At 34.7% G+C, this 20,266-nt stretch overlaps 1 pseudogene; it reads right to left on the bottom strand.

Annotated features, from left to right (window-relative positions):
- Positions 1-322: 322 nt before the first annotated feature.
- LOC129893383 (cell differentiation protein rcd1-like) lies at positions 323-8,861 on the bottom strand (annotated as a pseudogene).
- Positions 8,862-20,266: the final 11,405 nt, after the last annotated feature.

Below are 20,266 nucleotides of genomic sequence, written 5' to 3'. Positions count from 1 at the left end.
TCGCTTGGAGGCCAGAAATGGCTTTCAAGTGCCGGTCACACCTAAGGTACCCTCCCGGGGCGTGACAAAGAATCCTTCATAGCTGATTTTGAATGTATTACACAATGGCACAATGAAACCTTACATGATTAGGTGTTTAAAATTTAAAATGAATAAAGTCGAGTTGAGATGTGTAAGTGAAAATGATGCCGATATTAGGGGCTATCGATGAGTTCTACCAAAATAAATATAAAACAAAGAAAACACAAAAAAAAACATTCTCTCAAAGACCAAATTGTATTGTAAAAAAAAAGCAATGACAGATAAATTTACTGCAGCTGAACAAAGCTACAATTCAGTACACAACAAAGCAAAAGCATAAGTTTCAACAGTTGAAATATTAGTTCAAAAGCTACTCAGGTCATTGTTTGTTGTTCTTTCCTACATAACAAGTTCACTCTTTCCCTTAATTTTTTGAAATTGTTTTATCCTGCATTGCAATCTTGTTACTATCTTCGATCGGCGGTAAATAGACATCCATAAGTATTGAAATGTAAGACCTGCAACATCCACGAAGTTTCGTGGTCATCCTACAAAGGCATAGACAAAAGTTTACCATTATAGACATGAAGTTGTGACAATAGTTGAAAAGATCTATGTAAAAACGACAAATTTAAGGTATTCTAAAAATAGTAGAATTGCTACATATAAAAGAGGAAAGATTTTAACCTTGTGTTCCAATGAATGATTGCATAAAGAGGTTTATTAGGAGTAACAATATTATTTTTTGTAAGAATAAAGTCACTAAAAGAACTATTTATAACTCTAGTAAAAAAACTAGTTTTATTTAACAGTAAAAGAGAGCAGTTGAACTCACACGAAGAATGTCCTTAAAGGTGTTGTCAAATAGCTGAGGAGGAACTTGGCGTATGAATGAATCACATGGACTGCATTATGAAGGTGGATCAAACAATAAATCCAAGAGAGATATAGTTGATACTTATAGAGAAAATCACAATTATAAAATTCGAGAAGAAAGGGCATGAATGTTTACCCGATAAACTTTAATACATCTGACAGACTTAGATAACATTGTACCACATACATTAGATGGAGCGAACAAGGTTTTTCAATAAGTTTCTGTACCACTCGATGCAAGACCTGCACTATTGAGAAGAAGCGCTCAGGCGGAGCACAACAATAGGTCATTCCCTTCTCTTGCATCAGCATTTTCATAACTATGAGGGTTGCAACCTGTGGAGGAATAAAATTCATTTCATAAAAGATTTAGGAAACAACATATTACCATAAACCAAAAAAGTCATTGAGAAATACTACTTATAAAACAGAATGGAAAATCAGGAGTGATAAACATATCACAATTACCCTTTTCTCCATTTCTAATGACCACGTGCTCCGTTTATCCTGAAAAGGTTTGCTAGCGTTCTTCTCATGGATGTTTTAGCACTTGGTATACCATATAGAGTAGATTCATGCAGGGCAGAGCCAAGGGAGTTCATCAACACTAGTTGCCGCATAATTACAATATGTTTACTTCTTTATATTTTTAATATCTCTTAATAAAATTTGGCTTAGTCCCATGAACTTTTGAACTATTCAAAATTCTCCTTCAAAATGCATGTATATATAGGCAATATAGATACATTCTTTCGATGAAAAAATAAAACTAAAATACATCATTTTGTGGTTACCACAGAATCACTCTAAAGAAAGTGGGTGGATAGAAACTCATAACTTCTAAGCCTAAAATCAGTTAATAGCAGGCTAACCTTCTGTGACAGTTCATCGCATAGATCCATGCACTCTAGGCACAAAGGAACCACTCCCGTTTCCAAGAAAAAATGAAGGACCTTTGGTCCATATGGATCATTAAACTGCACCAGCAAATAAAATATCAGAATCAAGAAGTAGCATTTTCAAAAATTAGAATAATACTTCAAATGTACACTATTTCCTATCAGGGTAACATCTTTTTTTTGTCCAACAATAAACTTAATTCAAATTATAGATGTACGACACAATCAAACTTGAACGACCAAAATCTCTACTAGGGGTTATTACTTTTTTTGTACTTACTATTTTGTTTTCCAAATTTAAAGAGGATGGAAAAAGAGTATATTTTCTTTAGTTCAATCCTTTTTATCAAACAATCAGCGGTTACTTTGATTACTCTACCCAAAGAAGCATTTTTAAAGTTTATCACTGATAAAACTAACGTGAATAAGCACCAAAGGAAGAAAAACAAAAACAAGAATAGTTATATTTGAAAATGAAAAGTAAGAAAAGTAACTTTTACTTTTCTTATGGATGAGACACATTTGATCTTCCGATTTATGATTTAATCAGAGATGTATGAGATTCTCTGGCACATGTAAACGGTAAAGTACAATTATTTGTTTATGAAATAAATATAGTGACATCAGTGCAGAGAGCATGTGCATATTTGTTCAAATGGAAGAATACCTTTGTTAGTGCACCGAGAACAGCCAAGCTGGTGAGCCTCAAATACTCCAAAGGCTTGTCATCTCCGCTAGGCTTGAGAAATGGGTAAAAATAACATGGTATTTTAGCTGCAAAGAGAAGTTACTAGAAGAGTTAACTCTTTTTCACATAACAGTAAAAACATTTCTTAAAGGCACAAAGTTAGAGTTTGAGGTAAACTGGAGCATTAAAAGGACATATAATTCATTGCAAATGATTTTGCAGACATGATTTGCATTGTTACCGCAAAAATGATACTGAAATAGAATTTACTTTTATGAAAGATTGAAAATATGAAGAAAAAAAAACTGCAGTGGAAAGAACAAATTTTCTCTTCCATTCCTTTTGAAACCTATTCAACTAAATCTTCCTATACTCGTACACGTACAGAAACTTGATTCACCCTTACAAGTTATTTGGCCAAGGCCTAATTTTCATTTCAAGAACTGACATTACCTTCTATGAGCTCCCTTCTTGTTTCTGGATTTTTGGCCAAAACCTATAGAATATAGCCATAAAGGAGTAAGGCCAAATACATATAACAAATTGGCAGGAAAATGGTGTCAAGAAATAAGTAATCACACGATATCGAAAATTCATTCATGACGGCTCTTCTTAAACAAAATTAAATGTGTCTCTAATGTATTTCACTTTGATGCCTAGAAGTCAAGAACATAAAAATATCACATCTCAAATTTTCCTATATTACAGATTTCTAGCGATTCCACAAATTAAAAATTGTAGCATAAAGTGCATAAAAGAGGTGCCCTGTGAAAGACATAATTTACTAGTGCCTTTTGTTATTTCAATAGGAGAAAGTATAGTCATTGATGCATATGTATACGACTATAACACATGTCACGCCATAATTTAAGTTAACCAACAAGGGAAAATACACTTGTTTGATTAGATATTACTAACCTGAAACAAAGCAATAGCATTACATGCTCGAGTTGACTCCTTCATAGATAACATTGAGGGTGACAACTTTCGATACACTGATATAACTTCCTGAAATTCATAAGAGAAACATTATTCGACATTGACAACTTCTTGCACATCAAAATGTGAGGTGTTTGATATGTTTCCAACTAGATTGTCACATAATTTAACATGTATGGTATCAAACATGTTCTCTCTACAACATCTTAAACTTTTAGATGAGAGTTCACAAAATTCAAACATAAACTATAAAAAAATTAATTTAAAATTATCGAACAATATATAGATCCGTAAAAATTAAAAGAGGTATACCAACAAAAGCATGTAAACTGCATTGAAGGTCTTCCACAGCAGCAAAGCTAGATCTTCGCATGTATCTCGCTTCTGAAATATATAACAAAACTCAGAGTCTGACAATTAAAAGCACTTTCACAAGGTACAATAAAAGGAGTAATAGTATGTTTTGCCAAACATTTAAAATTTGCTTAATTTGAAAAGTGTTTTTGTCGGACATGCTTATCAAATTAGTATTTTCAAAGAGTAATAGTTGTGTTTAGCTAATCAATTTGTAAAGCACTTTTGTCAATATTGAAACAACAAATTTTGTTTTACTAAATTTCTAAAGTGTTTTTTGGACAAAAATGTTTTTTAGCTTGAGAAAAAGAGCTCTGTGTTTGCTCAATAATACTTAATTTTTACCTAATAGCCTGACCAGTGTTATCAAAGGCAAAAAGCGCAAAAAAACTCTAAGATTTATTGGGGCTTTATAATGATCCGTTAGGCCATTTCGAGTATGAGTCCTCCTTCTTTCATAAAATATCCCTTTCGTATATTTAAATTGGGAATTTTGGACTATTCGATAATTACAGTTAATTAGTTGACAGGTGATTTTTAGATAATTAATTAGTTGGTGGGCTAAATCGATAATTTATCTAATACCCTATACCACTTTTCTTATATTTATTAAAATAGGTTAGTAGGGTTTGTTACCTTAGTACATAATTAATGACAAAAAAAGATAGGAACAAAACATAAATCTGTTCAGCGGCATCATCCAATTTTCACGACGAAGAAGAGAATACGGAGGTTTATACAAGTAAAAGAATTTTGGATTTTCAACAATGAATAGTGCACTTCACTAATTGGTATGCTACTTTTTCTTTTCAATGACTTTATAAAGTGAAAAGAAATTATCATACTAAACTAATATCAATGCACGTGTCTTTTGCCTTGCTACTGATTGCTATTGAATGAAAAAATATATTTTAAAAGACAAATTGGTAGCATTTTGTGAAGGAGGTCAATATCAGTTTGTTGGATAGAAGGTATGGCTTAATTATGGCTAGTAATTTGAGGTCTAATATTATAGTGTAATGATGCGGTGAGGATTGGAGAAGACATCAAATTTATAAATTGTAGATTAGAATAAGGCGTGCACTCTGTTTTCCTGATTAACGTCACTAGTTCGAAATTAGTTGATTGATTTTGGAATATTTTTCTTTAGTGGTTACTACATGGCTCAAGTTTTGATATGTTAGTATATGTTATTAGGTTTATTGTATTATATAAACACCATTAGATTTATATTATTTGGAGGAATCGAAACTTAACCCTAGTATTGAAATTCGAAAAAATATGAGAGTTGGCATGTCAAGTGGCACCAAGATTAGGAACTTGAGTATAAATTTGGATAAGTTTTGGGGTCTAGGCTAGAGATATAGTGATATGAATGTTGTCAATTCCGAAATCTTATGGTGATTATTCATTTGATTAGATTACATTGATTTGGAAATCCAGCGAAGGGGAAGGCTCAGGTGTCAGAGTAATTGCTTGATTATTTGAGGCAAGTGAATTTCTAAACCTCAGTTTAAGCTTGTAGTTGCTTGTATTTCCGTGTTATGTGTACTGAAGAGTAATGAGAATTGGACTGGGTTATTGACTGTATGGTTGGCCTTAAAAATAAAGATGAGGGGTATAAAATGGTGATCTAATGACATATATTGGTGAAATTTATATGTTGTGATTATAAATTTATTTTGGACATGTGAAACGACTATGTTGATATGAGATAGGAAAAATTATTGTTGTTGTCATGTTATTATCATAAATCATATTACCATGAGTTAATTGCATTAGTTTTGACATAATGTGCTGAGATTGAAAATGATATGAAACAAAGGGGTCGGACCACACGCTCCGTGGAAGGTATTATGAAACAAAGGGGTCGGGCCACACACTCCGTGATAGGATATGTATATCGAGGGGATGGGCCACATGCTCCGTGGCAGGTAACATGGAAATAAATGTCCCTCATGGGTTCCGGACTGTAATTCAGCGGATGTGTACTAATAGGACATATATGCATCATCTCATTGCATTGCATCACATTTTATTGATATTTTTGAATTCGTGTTTACCATTTATTGCTTTGTATATGTTGAAATTGACTTGATATGATTCACTTGATGAGACTACTGATGAGTATTCGTGGACTGTATTATTATTATTATTGTGTAGAGTCTAGAGTGTAGAGTGTAGAGTTGGGATGGTTTTATGCAGGTTGTAGTTAAGGAGGTTCGATTGGGATGATAGGAGTACTTGTATCTATTAAGCTTTGCTTAGTTTTAGTTATCCACTTGCTGAGTACCGTGTTGTTTGGTACTCACCTCTTGGTTCTACACTTGTGTAGGTTGTGAGCCCGGACCTGCTTGGTCTCCTAGTTTTTCCTACTACTTCCGAGGCTATCATCTCGAGTGTTGAGGTAGCTGTTATATCCATCTAGCGGACACCTCTTACTCTTTTAATATGTTTTAGTCCTATTCTAGAGACAAAGACATTGTGATTGTATTTTTCTTTCGTACTTTGTTAATGTATTAGTGGCTTGTACACATGACAACCAATCTTAGGGGAGTTTGAGTTTGTTTTACATGTTTTCGGTTAAGTTAAATTGTGATTTATTTCCTTTTCTTCAACATCTACTTTCCGTTGAGGATTAGGCTGACTTGTCTCGGTGGGTTGAGATGAGTGTCATCACACCCGTGTTTGGGTCGTGACAGGCTTTAAGCGCAAAGTGCAAATAAAGCGTGAGCTTTAATGAAAAGGCGCAAAGGGACAAAAATTATCGATATATATGTTTAGTCCAAGACTAATAATTATAAACATGAACGGCAAATATATTACCAAAGAAATTGAAAAAAAACTGATAAAATGAAATATCGATTGTTTAGTGTCACTTCTTCAGAAGAGGCTCATTGGCAAGAAAAAGTTTGCCTTAAAACCTTGATGACAACACTGAAGCATATATAAAGTGAGGTGAAGCGCTCAACACGTTTTGAGCCTCGCTTCAGAGCTTAAGCGTTCCTTTGACTACACTGAACTTGACCAAGCACATCAATTCTCTAGAACAAGTATTTTTATTTAAATAAAAAAAGCAATTCTGACCAAGGAAGCTTGGCCAAACAAGTAATTTAGAATTTTCTCTATTATCTGTGTTATATATAAATTTGATATGTTTCCAATTTTGAAAATGATTTGATCACCGTGAAGAAAATGTTTTTTTTTCCAGTTTATGATAGATAATTTATATTTACTTGGTGCTTGGTTTTGTGTTGGGGGAAGTCTTTGGGATCAATTTAAGGAGGGTTGGATCAAAACATGAAGTTGAAGAACAAAAGAATTGTAGCTAATTTTAGATATTTAAGTAAAACTTCAGACAAAAAATGTAACTTTATATGAATATTTTAGGACATTTTGTGCAAACTTTTATGCTATAATGTTTTTCAAAATTTAAGATTGGTGAGTTTGAAATTGAATTTGAAGTGACTAGACTTATCAAAACCAAGCTTCACCTATGCATTATTTAGGGGTCCTCAAATTGGTTATTTGTGCACTTCCGCTCAATTAGTGAGTCACACAACTCACTAATTGGATGTTAGATTAAGATATCTTTAGCTTATTTAAAACTGAGGCTTTTACTTCGAATCAACAAGTCCACCAACTTGGTAGATTAGGCTGACCTATAAGGTCAAACAAAAAGGAGAAATTTATTTATGTGAAGAAATCGGACAGTCTTTATTCGATTCAGTAATATTTTGGAGATTTCGAAAATAGTAAGAGTTTTTTTAACAAAGTTTTACAAATTTGGTCAACACATTCTATTTACATACAATGTATATAACTTTTTATCGTATAGAATCTGATCAACGTACATACAACTTGCATACAATTTTTTGTTGCCTACGAGTTCAGTCAAAACATATAACATATATATATTATTTGCATACAATTTTATTGTTGTATTATTTTACTTGTTGAATTTGTTTTGTATTGTATACAATTAATGTCTTCCTCTTCACGTTTCAATATGAAATTTCAATAAAAACCAACTCATATTAATTAACTAACAATTTCGCAAAAAATCACTTTGATTTCAAAGCTTCAAACTATTTAATGATTGTCAATGAAGCGTTTTAATAAAGTTACTGGAGCCTAAAATTGAGAAAATTGAAGTACTATTTCTTCCTTTGTACACAATTGATAAATAAAAGTATGTTTAGTAAATGGGAATTCCCTAATAGTGATAAATTAACTTTATGATTTTACTTGTATAGCTTAAAATCCCCAAAAGTACTTGTACTCATCATTCTTACAACAATAAAAGAGTCTTTTTATTGAAAATAAAATAGATGATTTTGTTCATGTTACTCAAGCATTGCATTAAGAATCTGTCAAGAGTCATAGAAATGACATTACTGTGATTATCGACAAAATTAAATATATTTCTTTTTTTAAAATTAATAAAATGCTTACCCTTGGGCTATCTCACGGCCCGCTTAATTAGGGCTTATATATGCTAACACTTTACAAATATATTTTCAAATAAAAGGCTGAGTTGAGGTCATATTGAATCCTACATCATGTCCATTTTTGGTAATAATATATAGAAAAAGAAAAATAATCATATCACGAGAGATTCTACAAAATTAACTGCTAGCAAAAGCTCATTCAATGTGAAATTTAAAATTATTCTAAAATAGCATATAAAAAAGTGATCGATAAATTTCTTTGCCTCTCATGTATCTTACGCACCGAATGACTACCATGTACAAGACAAAAATGCATAACAAACACATATATAGAAACTAACACGAACAGCAAATGTATACAAATAAATAAATAAAAATGTACATATAGAATTAAAAAAAATGCATCTAAAACATGCCATGTACCTTGATGAGTTGATACATGACCTCTTCACGAAGATTACCATCATGAAGTAATACAACCAACTGATTTGGAGTGAGAGCATCTAAGTCAAGAGACTTTTGTTGTGTATCCACATGAGAAGAAGGAGAAGAAGAAATGTTGCACAACGATAGCGATGATAATGATGATGTCAAAGTGGATTCTGAAAATGGTGACTCCGGTAGATTCTCCATTAAAAATTCTTAGAGAAGTGTTTGACTTTTTTCTTTCAGTGAATGAAACCGAATTATTTGCTCAATCTTTGAAAGAAAACTAAGTAGGAGATGGGCTTTATATATATTTTTTGGCTTATGCAGATTCTTGTAATTAGAGGGAGAAAGTTATGATTTTACTATTCAACTTCTTCTAATTTAAATTACGTCCCTTTTATTTTACATAAGTTTCAAAATGGATATTATTTAACTCAAAAGATTTAAGTTGTGTATGTAATAAAATAATATAATATTGTATTTTTCAAAAGCTAACTGCACACATTTTTATTTAGTGCTCGAGGGTGTTTGACTACTCACTTCTAAATCCTAACTATATCTGTATTCTGTTTTTCACTAGAAAAAGAAAAAGAAATTAGCTACAAACTTTTTTGTTAATCCATTGCTAATCCGCTCATAGCTAACACATTTTTATGATAATATATCGTTAAATAGAATTAGCGATATATTTTATTATTAAGCTACCAAATTTGTTTTTAGCTAAATCTTATTTTTGTTGTGTTTGTTATTCGTCTATTTTTATGCAAATTATTTTTAAATATATATTTTTTGTGGGACATTTTCGCCATTTTAACTGAAAAAGTGCTCATCAACCCCTTTTTAGCGAACATATTAACTGCTTAATATTAACTTCAACACTTCTATTCAAACACATAGCTATTTATTCATAAAATCAATTTCAATACTTGGTACGTATAAGCTTCTTTTAATTGACTATTCATGCAGACTCATAGTACATAGTTATATGTATTTTGGAAAAATTAAAATGTATAATTTTTATTATACCAGACAACAGACACCAAAAGAAAAGCCATTAGTCAATATAATATCAACGTTAGTACAAAAAGAGTTTTAAAGAGAGTAAATGTAGTAGTTTAGTGCCTCTAGCTGAGAGTAGTAGTTACAAGTGTAACATAGTCCTTCGATAATCATACCATGTAATTGTTACTATTTTCTTATTGACGGAGAATTTAAAAGTCTAATTACTACCCAAAATTACACTAATATAATGTCAACCAAATAAATATTTGACTATACAAACAGATAAAATTATACAACTACATTCAGATACACTCAAATTCAATTACAAGATGCTGTTCAAAGCAATCCTTAATTAAAATCACGAATAGATTTCTCGCGTCATGATGACACTATATCCCATTAATAGGTAAGTCGACCCATATTCTGGAACTGCAAGTAATGGGATTAAGGGTAGAACTAAACCAGAAATTTAACCATTCACAAAAATTTCAAAAGAACAAGGGAAAGCAAGCCAAAAATATATACACACTAAAAGATCCCTCATATAACCTGAAAGTCACATGTACAAAGCAACTACAAAATGGATACAAGTCCCAAAAGTGGATCATAGTGTAATGACACTCCAGGTCATTTCTGTGTTAATGCATTCTTTTCGTCATTTAGAGCATTCCTACAGCGACCCAAAGTCATTTATGACTTCCTGACATTGATTGTTTAGCTGCCTGGTCGTTTGTTTGGGATTTATGCACATTTCCCATACTTTGAAGCTTTCAAAACTTAAATAATTGACTTTGGTCAAAACGTCAGGTAAAAGACTTCAGAATGGAATTCTATCGATTTCACCAGCTCCAAAATTGTCATTTTAGACTAGTGGCATTGTCAGCTCGAGCCTTGAGGCTTTCATGCAAGTCTGAACCATTAGGCGATTTAGCCTTTAAAATTTGGGCTAAGTTTGACCTTGGTCAACATTCTTAGAAAATTCGCTCGGATGAAAATTCTATCAGCGCGATTATCTTCAAAATATCGAGTTTGGTCTACAATGTCCTTTCGTGTGCTTCTCGAGGCTTATGGTCTAATCTCGAGGCCCTTTGTGGAATCGGCTAAAAATAACACTTGGGTATGGGGCTCAAATTTTTATCGAGAAGATCTTGTATTGAAATTATAATTATGGCATTGATTTCATAATGTTGATTATGATGAGGTAGCATAGTCATTTTGCGCATACGGGGTTCCAAATGTATTTCGAGCACCCCATTGGATACTTTGAATTTGGCAAAATAAGCTGTTGTAGTAGATGATGATGCAAAACACTTTTACCCTTCGCATTTGCAGGAAGTGGGTTGCATTCATGAAGGCCAGATGAACTGATCTCTGCGTTCACAGAGTCCTATCCACGTTCGCGGAGAGATGGATCATTGCCTTCCGTGTTCATGGAGGCTTGTACTATTCCTTTCTGCTTTCGCAGAGGATCCTCTACATTCAGAGAGATCTGGGATCCCCTCTTCGTGTTTGTGGGATACTGTAGTGGCGTTCGCAGAGAGAAGTTCTCTGTTATTTTAATTAAGACTAGAGATATGATTCAACTCATTTCCAAAACATTAGAAGTTGATTTATCTTTTGTTTTAAGTTTGATTTTGGTAATTCAAAGTCCGAGATATTGGAAATTATTGTGGAATCGTGTTGGAGTATTCAAAAAGTGTTGGAGAACCTTCATTTAAGGTAAATTTTGCTATCCAGTTGCTAGCAGGGTTGAACTTTCTTAGCTTTAGTGGTGAAAATTGCATGTCTCAGTTTTTGGTTGTTCCAAGCACTGAATTGTGTTTCATTTTGGGATAAATATTTGGGGAGCTAATTAGGACCTTTTTACAGAGTCAATTGACGAACTTTGGCGTGGGTCCCACATTCCTATTTTAAACTTCAAAATTGATTTGTCTTTTTTAAAAATAATTTTAGTGTCTAAATGATCATAATAACGTTGTGGCTCTATTTTTAATAGCGTGGCAGCGTTCTATTACCGTACAGAAGGGAAAAGCTCTGATAACTTGATTTGGATCATGCCCAATCGGCTTAAAGGTATGCTACGACTTCCCTCTCCTTAGACTGTGCATGAATATGTAAATGTATGTTGATTTTTATGAATTTGAGGGTGAGTTGGTAGTTGATCATGTTTATCTCATAGAATCCATGTGTAGGACTTTTTAGTTATTTCGGGTAGTGAAAGCATGTAGGTTGTGTATTTGATCATCTATTCCTAGTGGTGTGCCTTAATTGTGGATTGTGATGATTATTGAAGCAGTTTTGGCCTTAGTCTATGCTTAGACTAGTGATTGCCATAGACTTGCGTATTTTGGAGTCGTTAGGCCTTAGAATCTCTCTGACGTCGCTTCAGACAGCTTAGTTCCTTATATACTGATATAGCAAAATTGAGTCCATCGCTATTTACAGTCTTGGTTAGAGTCTATAGCTATTTTCAGCCTTGGTTAGAGTCCTTGTCTATTTGTAGTTTTAGTTCGAGTCCATTACTATTTTTAGCCTTAGTTAGACTCCTCGGCTATCCCAAGCGTAGTTAAAGTCCTTGACTCCTTTCGCTTCGGCTCAAGTCCTTAGCTTTTCAGGTACTGTATTATTTTAGTTCAAATTCGTGGAAGGTTGTAGTAATCTTGAAAATATTGTCAAGTTCTCATTATTGACCTCAACTCTTCTGTGCACCTATCAGGCTTATGGGAGTTCGTTCGTGTTTACTTAAACTTGCTCACGAGTGTACCCTCCAAGATTTTGGGGGTCCGATTGGGTTTAATTAATTGTTATCTCTTTTTTGTGTTTTAGTACACTCATGTGCATTCCATTTAGACTTCGCCCTTTGTCTCTTATTGTATTTAAATTCTAGCATTTCATATTATTTTTACTTTTCCTGCTTACTTGGCCTATGATGCCTACTGGGTACCTGTTGTTTTGATACAAATACTACACTCTGCATCTATTTTCGTGATGCAGGTCTAAGTACCAGCTACCAATATTGAGATTGAGCCTGCATCACGGAGACGAGGGTAAGTACATGGCATCCTGGATTTACCCATCTTCTTCTGTATATATGTTATGACTATTCTTTTGTTTTTAAGACAAGTCTTGTTTTCTTGGTCCATTTTTGCGACTTGTATTCGTTTTGTAACATCTTTGTATATGTGACTTCTAGGTTCTAGGACCAATCTTTTATTGTATGTATGTTTGGTTTGGTTCCAGTATTTCTTGTTAATTCTGTTGTTGTTTAAATCTTGTTTAGTTTCTACCCTTAATCCAATTACTTATAGTTTCGAGATATGGGTCGGCTTAACTACTGGTGGATTATAGTAGGTGTCATCATGACTTGAGGAATCAAGTCATGAAAAGTTGGTATCAAATCCCCATGTTTACTAGTCTCATTTGTACAGAGCTTACATCTAGTAAAATCCTGTAGAGAGGTCCATAACTTAACTTCAGGAGGCTATTAGATGTCGTTAGGAATCTTTTCTCTTTTATATCACTTTTGTGCAATTTGTCTTTATCCGTTTCATGTAATCTCACTTGTTCTACTTTTTTACATGATGGCTTGCACGTGCGGTAGAGCGGTCGGAGGTGATGCACTTGGGCCTAGAGGTAGATCCCCAGCTACTGATAGTACTTGGGGGCATGAAGCAGGCACCCGCTCTAACTATACCACTAGCCCCAGCAATGCCAGCATAATAGTGTCAGCTTGCACCAATGGCTCCAAAGGTTTAGCCACCATCGACACCTACTACCGCTAGCTAGATGATTCGGATGATGTTATGCCACTACGAGAGAAGTATATGCTCTGGGTATTTTTGAGACTGTCACCTTTAAGGGTTTTTTGGGAATTGAGGAGGATGCCCATGAGTTCCTCACTATATACCGAAAGCAGCTATATATCTTAGTTTTGGTGGAGTTGAGAAAAGACAACTTCAGTGTATATCATCTTGATGATCCTGCCAAACAGTAGTAGTGTTCACACTTAGAGACCAGGCCAGCTGGGTCTCCACCGATTTCTTGGATAGAGTTCTTCGAGGCCTTCTTGGCTAGGTTAATCTGATGGAGCATCAGATATTAGTTTCTTGATCAATTTTTGAGGTTCCATGACCATATCAGAGAATCCATATTTCATGAGCTCTCCCGTCATACTACTATGAATCTACCTACTTAGAAGGAGAGAGTTTGGTGCTTTGTCGGAGGGTTGAGACTCCAGATGGGAATTGAGACATAGTTTATGGTTTCAGCAGGCCGTTAATTTATAGATATTGTAGACCATGCCCGTACACTTGAGCATCTCTGTCTGAGGCCATGTAGGTAATGAAAAGAGGACTAGGCAGGAGGATACCCACAACAGATCCCGTTTTAGGCCTAGGGACTCATATGATAGGGCCCTATTAGAGGTTCCAACAAGTTCAGTCCATCCTCCCATTTCAAGTCTCTTTATATTCTTTGAAGGGTGACCAACATTGTCAATGTGGTTTTTGTGTCGGTCTGAGTCATGTCGAGGTGGTTCATAGTTGGCTCCTTCAAGTCATGGTGGTCGTCCTCTAGTTATGAGCAGATCGTCGTAGAGTTGTTATGATTGTGAGGAGCTTTACCATTGGTATAGGGGTGCCTCTTTTATAGGGCAGCTGCACCAGCTCTATAGGTGGCTCAACCATCTCTTGCAACAGTACGTCTGGTTAGAGGCAGAGGATAAGGTCAGGACCATCGGGATGGTCATCAAGGTGCATAGAGAGGTCCTTAGGGAGGCAGTTCAGGTGGAAAAGTTTATGCTTGAGGTAAAGGCGCTCAGGGCCACTTCTATGTAGCTTCAGCGAGAGCATAGGCTAAGTGTCACGACCCAAGCCTAGGGCCTAGACGTGACATGGCGAATGAGGTACCCGAAAGTACCTCAATCAAGCCTCTTAGCATTCTTTTAGCCTTGCATAAGTAATGATGATAAACAAGCGGAAATCATAATAGTAAATCTTCAACTTACATATGTCCAACAATACCTCTAACTATTAGATTTAATGGGGCTAAGACAAGTCCCTAGCTCACCCTCAATCATAATAAAAGAAATTCCATAGTAAAATATCTTAACATATCATAAACTAGAAAGATAAAGGAGTATTGTTCCCGGAACATGGGAACTCACCAAAAGTAGTCTTCAATGGAATATCAACTAGCCACATGGAGGAGAATGATGAAGAGCACCGATCCCTACATGGTGATATCATGTAGGCAAAAGAGTATGCGTTAGTACTTTGAATATACTAAGTATGTAAGGATGCATGAACATTGAGGAAACATTAAAAATATAATTTAATGTATGCATAATAAATCATATAGATATCCTTTAAAACATTCATTTTGTGGGAAATTAACCATAACCGACATTTAAGACAATGCGAGTTATTATATGGAATCCAACATAACCCCCTACGTTGGCCGGGGAGACTACTTGCTAAGTAGAACTCCGTCAACTTCATTCATTTTTTTTAACTTTAACTTTAAGGGCTATTTATGGATCCATTAGCCTAAGCCTACAAGGGCTCCTTATGTTGACACATAGTTAATGAGACAAGGGGTTGCTACTAGGATTCTCTTATCGAATCCCACCTCAATGAACCATTCGGTGCTAAGTCAATCCCACGGAATAGTTTAATACTTAAAAATAGTCATAACATATAGCTTGAGAATTCAAAACATCATATTCGGTAGAATAGCTCATTAAAACATTTGATAATTCAAATATGCAAGAATTGTCCTTATTGCATAAAGAATCCATCATTCATATCATTTCATCATTATTTCATTTCATAAGACTCCCTTTTTGATCATAGATATTGCTTTCATAAATATTTATTTGGAGTCAAAGCTTTCAAGTCAAACTTTATTAAAAACATAGTAAAACTAGGTGGGTTCAAATAACTTCAACTTGCAAATATGTATGTAAATAAATATACATAAATACTTTGAAATCCATTAATTAAAAATCATTCTTTAAATAACCCACCATGAATTTCAAGAACCTTTAAAGATATAAATAAATAAATTACTTGCAATCCATCAATTCATACATATAAAATTATGTTGTATCAAAATAGACCAATAATCATTAGTTTAACCATGATTCATACTATTAAGTAAAACTAAGAATTACCAAAAAAAATATTACTTGAAATCAAGAGACTTAATTGAAAGAATCTTTGGACTACATGCGTGGAAGAGCCCATTGATAAATACCCACATAACTTAGAATAGAGCTTAAAGAAAATAAATATAATTTATCATATAATCAAAATAACTTAGACATGAGAGTGGAAGGAATACTCTCATTGAAACCTTACATACCTGGAGATCAAAGCTTTAGTTGGTACCGAAAGACTTAATGAACACTCTTGAGTCCTAGCTTCTCTCCTCGTCAGAACGTTTTGTGTACTACCTGGAGTATATGAATCACCAGAATAGTATTTCTTCACTACTAAGAACTAAAACTATATTTGAGAATGTGTAAAGAAGTGTATAGAGAGAAGATTTGCTTGAGAAAGCTTGATGAATAAAATAAGGAAATAAGGTGGGTATTTATAGGTGAGAAAGAGGGACCTAACAATAAATAAAATAATTATAAAAAAAAATCTGAAAATTTAGTGGAATATATAGATGTCATGGATGATGTTAAATGGATGACAATTTATGTCATGAGTGATGTCAAATGTATCTAGATCTTTCTATGGTAGGTGAAATGAGTTATCTTTGACAGAGTACTCTTTTTGGGAGCTGCGTTTGAATAAGATAAATTCCTTATTAGGATTTGGTGTCTCATAAGAATTGTAGATATGGAAGTCTAATTTCATATCTTGAAAGAATCAACCAATTTGGATAAACCTACAGTGAGATATGATTTTTCTTCTATAAACACTCATTTCCGTCATACCATCCTACCTTACAAACATTAATTTATTTGACCTACTTAACCTCCGAATTTTAAAATATGGTCTTCATAAAGGTTGTAGGTAATGATCTTGTGGTTACCCAAAAATTTGAATCACTCAATTTGGATATTCCTATGAAAAGTTATGCACAAAATATAGAGGCTGTATCATGTTTAGGCGAAAATTGAAACATCATATACAACGTTTTTAGGGGATGTTATACTAAGACATCACATGATATGATTGTAAGTACGATTCTTTTATGACACTGGTCTGCCTCAACTTTATTTGATCTAGGCTCTACTTTTTCATATGTATCTGCATAATTCTCTCCTCGGTTGAGTATGCGTTTAGAGCCCTTAGCATTGCCTTTGCGTGTTTTGACCTCGGTAGGTGAGTTTTTACTAGTGGATCAGGTATTTAGATTTTTTTTGGTGACTATTCAAAGTAAGGACACCCGGGCTGACCTTATACTACTTGATATGTTGGATTTTAATATGATTATGGGCATGGAATGGTTATCCCCTCACCACGCGGTCTTCGATTGCTATGCAAAGAAAGTTACCTTAGGCATGCATGATATTCCCTTAGTGGGGTGTCAGGGTTCTTGTAGTCACATACTGGTTAGGGTTATCTCTTTTATTTAGGCTTGGAGGTTAATGGATAGAGGATGCTTAGCTTACGTGTCTTATGTGAGAAATATTAGTAGGGAGGGCCCTATGGTTGATACAGTTCCTATAGTCTAAGAGTATGTAGATGTGTTTTATGCAAACTTGCCTGGCCTTCCTCCGAATTGTGATATTGATTTTTGCATCGACTTGGAGCTGTGTACTTGTCTTACTTCTATTCCAGTACCGTATGGCCCCCGCAGAGCTTAAGAAGCTCTATGTTGAGACTCAAGATCTCTTAGGTAAGGGATTCATTCGACCTAGTGTATTAGCTTGGGGTGTACCAGTCTTGTTTGTGAAGAAAAAGGATGACTCTATGCGGATATGTGTTGACTACAAGAGGCTGAACAAGGTGACGGTGAAAAACCGTAACCCCATGCCTCGTATTGATGACCTATTTGATTAGCTTTAGGGTGCAACAATATTTTCTAAGATTTACTTGAGATCAGTTACTATCAGCTGAGGATTAGAGTAATGGACATCCCTAAGACCATATTTAGGACTTATTACAACCATTATGAGTTCTCAGTGAAGTCTTTTGGGTTGACTAATGTCGCTGATGCCTTCATGGACTTGATGACTCATATTTTCAGGTCATGTCTTTATTTATTCTACATAGTCTTTATTGATGACATAATTGTATACTTGCAGAGGTAGAGTGAGCATGAGTAACATTTGGGGATAGTGCTCTAGACTTTGAGAGATCAATGACTATGCCAAGTTCTTAAAGTATGACTTTTGACTTGAGTCTGTAGTATTCTTGGGGCACATGATGTCTAAGGATGGTATTATGGTGGATTCAGCGAAGATTAAGGCTATTCGTGATTAGACTAGGCCTACATCATTGACTGAGATTCATAGCTTCTTCGTACTTGCTAGTTACTACAGGTGCTTTGTTGAGGTTTTCTCTACCATTACAACACCTTTGACTCAGTTGAATCACCAAAATGTTCCTTTTGAGTGGTCGGAGTAGTGTGAGATAAGTTTTATGAGGCTTAAGAATCTTCTTACCATAACTTATATATTGACTTTTCCAGTTGATATGAGGGTTTCACGGTGTATTGTGATGCATTCAGTGATGGATTGGGTTGTGTATTGATGCAGCGAGGTCGGTTATAGTTTAGGCATTGCGGCAACTTAAGTTACATGAGCGTAACTACCCACCCATGACTTGGATTTGGCAATAATAGTTTTTGCACTTAATATTTTAAGGGACTACCTGTATGGAGTTTGTTGTGAGATCCACATGGATCACAAAAGCCTTTAGAATATTGTGAGCCAGAGAAATCTTAATTTGAGGCAACACCATTAGATTGAGCTCCTAAAAGACTATGACCTATCTATTCTCTACCATCCAGGCAAGGAGAATGTAGTAGCAGATGCCTTGAGTTGGAAGGAGGTGAGTATAGGTAGTCTAGACTTCATGTACGTTGCATAGCAACCTTTGTCTTTGGACATCTAGTCTATAGACAACAGCATGATAAGTTGGATATTTCATATTCCAGACAGGTGTTATCCTATGTGGGAGTTCATTCATCTCTGTTGGTTCGGATTTGTAGTTGTCAGTTTGATGATGAGCACTTGGCTGCTCTTCGAGATCAAATTCTAGGAGGTGATGCCGGTCAGGCTACCATAGATTGAAATGGGGTTTTGAGTTTTTCTCGTCGTATTTATGTTTTGAGATTTGGGGGTTTGATCTAGTTAATCCTTCATGAGGCCCATGATTCTAGATATTATATCCATTCGGGAAAAACTATGATGTACCGTTACATGAGGTAGCACTACTGGTTTAGATGTATGAGGAGAGATATTTCAGACTATGTATCTCGTTATTTATGTATCATGACCTAGACTAGGGACTAGTCATGATACGACAATCGGAAACTTGAAGGATTCCAACCAATCCTCTTAGCATACATCACTTTCATAAGTTAAGATGAAACAAAATAAAAAAAGCGGAAGAATAATCTCAAACATGGAAGTTTAGAGATGAAATGAAATCTCAAGTCATATATCCAAACCGACTATATAATATCTATGTCTAAACATGCCTGTATCCTACTAACATAGGTGGGGGCATAGAACAATCCACTAGCTCCTCAAACGAGAAGAGAATGTCTCAATATGACACCATAGGTAGTCGCCAAAGCATGAGGACTAGACAAATCAAGTGAACAAGTCTTCTATCTAGCCATGAGAGTGTGTAGGGTGATCGTCGAGCCCTACACTATAACACAATGTAGGCAAACAAAAATATGCATTAGTACTTTGAATGTAATAAGTTTGTAAGCAATGCAATACATGACGTAAAAGCAATGACATATGATCAAGGCTAAAACATATAACAAGTAGACCATTTATCCATAATAGTGAACCATGAGTAAGGCTAATGTCATTTTAAACATAATGCAACCTTATGAAGAGAACTTGTACAATGCATGGATAGTCTTGAGTTATAATGAGAAATCATAAAAGAGCTTGCAAGTTTATAAGTACTAGTAATAATATTAAATCATATTGAGAGCCATAAAACCAAGGCTGAGAGAACATACTTTACTTTGTGACAGACTTATTAGCTATAGTAAGAAATACCTTAAACATTAAGAGAGGGGCCTTATACCTTTGTGAGAGCGACCATTAACCGACATAAACCAGGTGATCTATAACATGTAGTCCCAATGTTTACCCATACATAGGAGAAAAGGGAGATACTACATGCCAAGGTAGACTCCTATATGCCTAAGTGGATCCACTAAGCTACATGAATAATCGAGCCTCTACTACAGGCGATCCTTTATCATATAGTGGCAAGTAGTTATGGGACAATGGGATCTTACTGCGGCTCTCTTACCTTTACTATGGCATAGAATGCCTATTCCAAGGTCCACTTAGTGCTAAGTACACTTTCAATAGAATAGACAAACCATAATACATAAAGTCAACATCACATGGGAGGTGCCATATCTACTACCCGTTCACTCTTCATAAGAATATA

The sequence above is a fragment of the Solanum dulcamara genome, chromosome 6, assembly GCF_947179165.1.
Source record: "Solanum dulcamara chromosome 6, daSolDulc1.2, whole genome shotgun sequence".
NCBI classification, from domain to species: Eukaryota; Viridiplantae; Streptophyta; class Magnoliopsida; order Solanales; family Solanaceae; genus Solanum; species Solanum dulcamara.
Note: the sequence above shows the minus strand (reverse complement) of the source record. Positions and strands in the feature narration are given on the sequence as shown.